The sequence below is a fragment of the Musa acuminata genome, chromosome BXJ3-6 (genome assembly GCF_036884655.1).
Source record: "Musa acuminata AAA Group cultivar baxijiao chromosome BXJ3-6, Cavendish_Baxijiao_AAA, whole genome shotgun sequence".
NCBI lineage: Eukaryota > Viridiplantae > Streptophyta > Magnoliopsida > Zingiberales > Musaceae > Musa > Musa acuminata.
In genome coordinates this window covers 25,233,245-25,239,244 of record NC_088354.1, presented here as the reverse complement: position 1 = coordinate 25,239,244, position 6,000 = coordinate 25,233,245, and positions in this window count along the sequence as shown.

Genomic DNA, 6,000 nt, shown 5'->3' with positions numbered 1-6,000 from the left:
ACTAGCAGTACCACCGCCATTCCTGGGCAGTACTACTACCGTAGGATCTGGTACTAGACGGTACCACCGTCGAACAAGGGCTGTACCACCGCTGACAGCATTGCTGCCGGCGGTACCATCGCCCAAGAATCCTGGGGTGCTATTCCCTAGGCGATGCCACCGCTGACTAGGGTTTTAGCACCCTAGTTGGGCCTTGAATCCGGCCCAAACCAATCTAGCTTTGGGCCCAATTAGCCCCTAATAGAGTTGATGGGATTACCTCCCAATCCCAACTCTAATTATGTGCTAACTATGATTCCTAAGACATATTTTGAGCAAGATAAGTCTGATTTCTTTCGGCAAGCTTCCGGTGAACTTCCAACGATCTCTCGGTAATATTCCGACGACTTCTGGCAAGCTCCTAGACTTCATGATGATCTTCTTGGCGAGTTCTGATGAGCTTCTTTGGCAAGCTCCTGGACTTCTCTATTGGTTCCGGCAGAACTTCCGATGAACGTCCGAACTTCTAACGAACTCTCGAACTCCTATCGAAATTGCATTCTTGACTCCGGGACTTTATTTTACTTTATGCCTTGCTATCGTAGTTAATCTTGCACACACAAAAATATACTTCGATCTAGACAATTATTACTAAGCATGAATCATGTTGTCCGGCATGTCATTGGTCCATCGACGCTTCGTCCGATTCTTCGATGTATCATCCTCTCTTGCAGCCTATTGCCCAATCGGCCAGTTGACCTCCACAACTCCAATATCCTTGGCGTAATATCCACTCTTCTTGGCCTGATACTCGAATCCATGACCTAAACCCCTATGTCGATACATCGACCGATCCTCCGACCCGACGTCTAATCTTTTGACATGTTTTCCTCCGGCCCAATATGATTCTTCTTACTTTAATTAAGTCTCCCTGATTGAAGCATCCTACGTTACTCAAAACATAGATTAAATCATAAACACAGATCAATTGGTTTCATCATCAAAATCTGAGATTCAACAATCTTCCCTTTCTTAATGATGACAACCAATTGATGACGGAGTTAACCTTAACTCCCGGAGTTTAAATAAACTCCCCCTATCAATATGCCATATTGATAGAACCTTGAATTCAAGCTGAATTCAAGTCATTGCAAATTTCATCATAAATATTTGCAATACGTCATCATACATAACATGATCATACTTCTCCCCCTTTGTCATCAACAAAAATGAGAAGTTCGAACTATCAAGTGTTTGACATTACATTTCATATCATTGCATAATAAACATAATATAAAGTTTTATCATCATGCAAGTTTTATAACATATAGCTAGCAAATTTGTTCATCAACTTACAATATACATAATCATCAAATCATCATTAATTTTGAAGATGTGCAAGATCATAAATTTTGAAAGTTAGCATGTTTTGCTTCTTGAGATAGGCAGGATAGCACTTTTGCTTCTCTTGAGATTGCAAGCTAGCAATTCTTAGTGATATTTAAGATAGCAATTTCTACATCATGCAAGCTAGCAAATTTTTTTTTACATCATTAAAAAAATATAAGCTAGCAATATTGAGATGTTCAAGAAAACAACTTTTACTTCTTGAAATATACAAGTTAGCAATCTTTGCTTCTCTTTTGAGATGAGCAAGCTAGCATGTCTTTGCATCTTCTTGACTTGTGCAAGCTAGCTATCTCCCCCTTTGTTATTGTCAAAAAGAAGGGAAGAATACAAATTTGTAATTCTTTTCCCTTTACAGCAATTTTCAAATTATGATAAGGGTAAATTATCAATTTTATTTGTGTATCATTATATTTTTAAATTAAAACATGTACAATTTCAAAACCTTACATTTGTGTCCTTACTTCATGCATGATACAAATAAATCAATCAATATGGGCATATCATACATGATATTCAAGCATTCATGATACATCATTTTGGCAACAAATCATAGTATTTTAAATCATGATGGTATCTAAATGTCAAATTACATTATATCCTATATTTCATGCATATTTTTATTTTATCACATTCATTTTATCTCATCAAGAAAAATTAATTGGGTGATGAATACAAGGAGTTTTACAAAAATAAATCATATCATGAGAGATAAGATCATGTAAATACCAAAATACATAATTCATATATTAAATCTCCTCTTAAATAAAATACCAAAAAAAAATTATAGGAGTACAAAGAAGAGATCTTGATTAAAAAACATCTCATGTAATTCCAAGAAATCAAGATTATGATTTTGATAAAACTCATTCAAATTCAAATCATCAAAATCACTTTCAAGAGATTCAAAATGGCATAAACAACTTTATCAATCTCTTAGTGAAAAATTGATAAGATAGAGAAAAAGAAATTTTCAAGAAAAATATTTTTCTCTTTTTAGTTGTTTCAATTCATGTGATTTATTTCATTTATGCCAAATAAATAAATGCATCAACGTTTAAAATAAAAAGTGCAAGATTTATTACGTCAAAGATCAATAAGGCATAAATCATAAAAATCATCATGCATCATTTTTAAATCTCATGCATGTATAAAATCATCAAGCATGGTACTAAAAATTTTAATATCTTTATTACATAATTACATCATTATGCATCATCGAAAATGATTTCATCAAACATAAAGCATTTTTAATCAAGTTCACTTTGTTTGTTGTAGTCATGCATTTTTATTTTTAGGTGAATCTAACTTTTCATGCTTAGTTTCGATACAAAAGCCATGCATCATTTTTAAAACCAAAAAAATAACTTTCATTATGGTAAAAATTGATAATCCATAAATCACAAAGATAATCATGTATCATTTCTAAATATAAACTCATTAAGCATTATATTAAACCTCTTAGCCTTTTCATTAAAACATAAAGTATGGTTTCATAAGACATCTTCAATCAAAATCGAAAAGCCATATGGAAATCTTCAAAATATACATTCTTGCTTCAAAAACATACATAGGATTATCATTAGATTTAAATATAACATTTTATTCCTTTAACATAAAACATGTAGTTTTTATTATCATTTTCAAAATTACTAGCATGATCCCAATTTTTCTATTTTCATTACATTATTAAACATGCAATACAAAAAAAAAATTATATAAATTTTAAACTAAATTAAAAAAACTCATGAAAAATATCAAGTAATTTCAAAGTAAACTAAAGGAGTTTTGTTTGAGTTGTTTACCTCATTGACGAGAGTCACCAAAGTAAGGTTCGCCACTTCGTCTTCATCGGTTTGCTCTTTGTCTTCGGAAGCACTCGTTTCGTCCTAAGGTGCTTCCCTCTTCTTGTGTTCATAGCAAGTAGTTCCGCTTTTTTTAAGTTTATTTTTGTTTTTTGATTGTTGTTTCATGAACTTTTTAAATTTCATGAGGAGTTCAAGTTCACTGTCACTTGAGCTTATGCTCGAATGGTCTTCATATGTTCTGAGTCTGAAATCCTTTCTGCTCTTTGGAAGGTTGTTCTCAAGTTCGTTTTGTGCCACATCGGTCATTTCGTAGGTCACTAAAGACCCGATGAGTTTTTCGATCAAAAAAGTATTTAAATTTTTTTATTCTTGAATAGTCGTTACTTTCAAATTTTAATTTTTAGAAAGTGATCGTAAAACTTTACTAACAAGTTCAAAATTCAAAAAAGTTTTACCAAGAGCTTTTAAACTATTGACGACATTCGTAAAATAGGTGTACATGTCTCCAATAGTCTCGCTTGGTTTCATTTAAAACAGTTCAAAACCATGCATCAAAAAGTTGATTTTTGAATCTTTAACTTTGTTAGTGCCTTCATGTGTGATTTTGAGAGTATGCCAAATTTTGAAAGTTATTTCGCACATAGAAATTCAATTAAACTCATTTTTATCTAGGGCGTAAAATAAGACATTCATAGCCTTCTTCTCCAAATCATTCCAATGGTTCATTAGAAGAGAAAAACCTTTAAAAATTAAATTCAACTATGTGCAATAAATCGAGATTCAATGAAAGTAAGAAAACTCTCATTCGAGTTTTCCAATAAGTGTAGTCCGTCCCATTTAAAAAGAGAGGACGAATAAAAGAGTGACCCTCTTGAAAGCCGAAAAGAGCCATTTTTTTGGGTGTTAAACCAAATGAGAAATATGAGGCTCTAATACCAAATGAGAAGCCGATTTCGGAAATGCTTAACTTTGAAAGTAAAGTAAGAGCATATTGAATGTAAAGCAAGTAAGGAGGTAAAGTGGTTTGCAGTAAAGATAAATTGCTCAAAGTAAAATGTAAACCAGATTTTAGAGTGGTTCGGTCATCGTGACCTACATCCACTTCGCTGATTCCTCTTCCGTCGAGGCCACCGACATCCACTATCGATCTTCCTTTAATAGGCGAAGATCAACCTCCTTCTAACACCCCTCTTCTCCTTTTACCGGGTTTAGGAGACAACCCTTACAAGCATACACACTCCTCTCTAAACAGAATTCTAAAGTTAGATCTAGAGCAGGGATTTCTCAAGTAATTTCTACATTGTTTTCTTACTTTAAAACTCTCTGTGCTTGTGTAAGTTAACCAGGGATGAGAGGGGTATTTATAGGCTTCAAGTTGATTCAAACTTGAAGCCTAAAAAGGTCTCATCCTAGGTTTCCTGGGTATTGGCGGTACCACCACCGAATAGGGGCGGTACCACCGCTCAGGAATCTTGGGGTGTTGTTCCCTATGTGGTGCCACCGTCGGCCAAGGTTTTAGCACCCTAGTTGGGCCTTGAATCCGACCCAAACCAATACAGATTCGGGCCCAATTGGCCCCTAACAGAATTGATGGGATTACCTCCCAATCCCAACTCTAATTATATGCTAACTACGATTCCTAAGACATATTCTAAGCAAGATAAGTCCAATTTCTTCCGGCGATCTTTCCGGCGAACTTCCAATGATCTCTCGGCAATGTTCCGATGGACTTCCGGCAAGCTCCTGGACTTCACGATGATCTTATTGGCGAGTTCCAATTAGCTTCTTTGGCAAGCTCCTGGACTTCTCTGTTGGTTTCGACTTCCGACGAACGTCTGAACTTCCGACGAACTCTCGAACTCCCAACGAAATCAAATTCTTGACTTTGGGACTTCATTTTGCTTTATGCCTTGCTATCGTAGTTAATCCTGTACACACAAAAATACACTTCGATCTAGACAATTATTACTAAGCATGAATCATGTTGTCCGGCCTGTCATTGGTCCATCGACACTTCGTCTGATTCTTCAATGCATCGTCCTCTCTTGCGGCCTATTGCCTAATCAGCCAGTTGACCTCTGCAACTCCAATATCCTTGGTATAATATATGCTCTTTTTGGCCCAATGCCCGAATCCATAGCCCGAAGTCTTCTATCAATATGTCGACCGATCCTCCGGCCCGACGTCCAATCTTCTAACACGTTTTCCTCCGGCCCAACATGATTCTTCCTGCTTTAATTATCTCTCCCTAATTGAAGCATCCTACATCACTCAAAATATAGATTAAATCATGAACACTTATCAATTAGTTTCATTATCAAAATTCGAGATTCAACAAACTCCTCACATCATGCAATGAAGCAGGTGTTGGCCAACTGAGAATAGCTTCTACCTTACTTTGATCCATCATGATTCCATCTTTTGAAACAACATACCCCAAAAACACAACACTAGATGTAAAGAAATCACACTTCGTTAGATTAGCATAAAGCTTTTGCTGCCTCAAAATAAGAAAGATTTCTTTCAAATGATTCATATACTCCTCTTCGCTCTTGCTGTACACCAATATATCATCAAAGTAAACTACAACAAATATTCCAATGCATGGCTTAAGTATGTGATTCACAAATCTCATGAAAGTACTAGGAGCATTAGATAGCTTAAATGGCATAACCAATCATTCATATAAGCCTTCTCTAGTTTTAAATACTGTTTCTACTCATCTCCGGGCCTCATTCTTATTTGGTGATAGTCACTCCTCAAATCAATTTTAGAGAAAATAGAAGTACCACATAATTGATCAAGT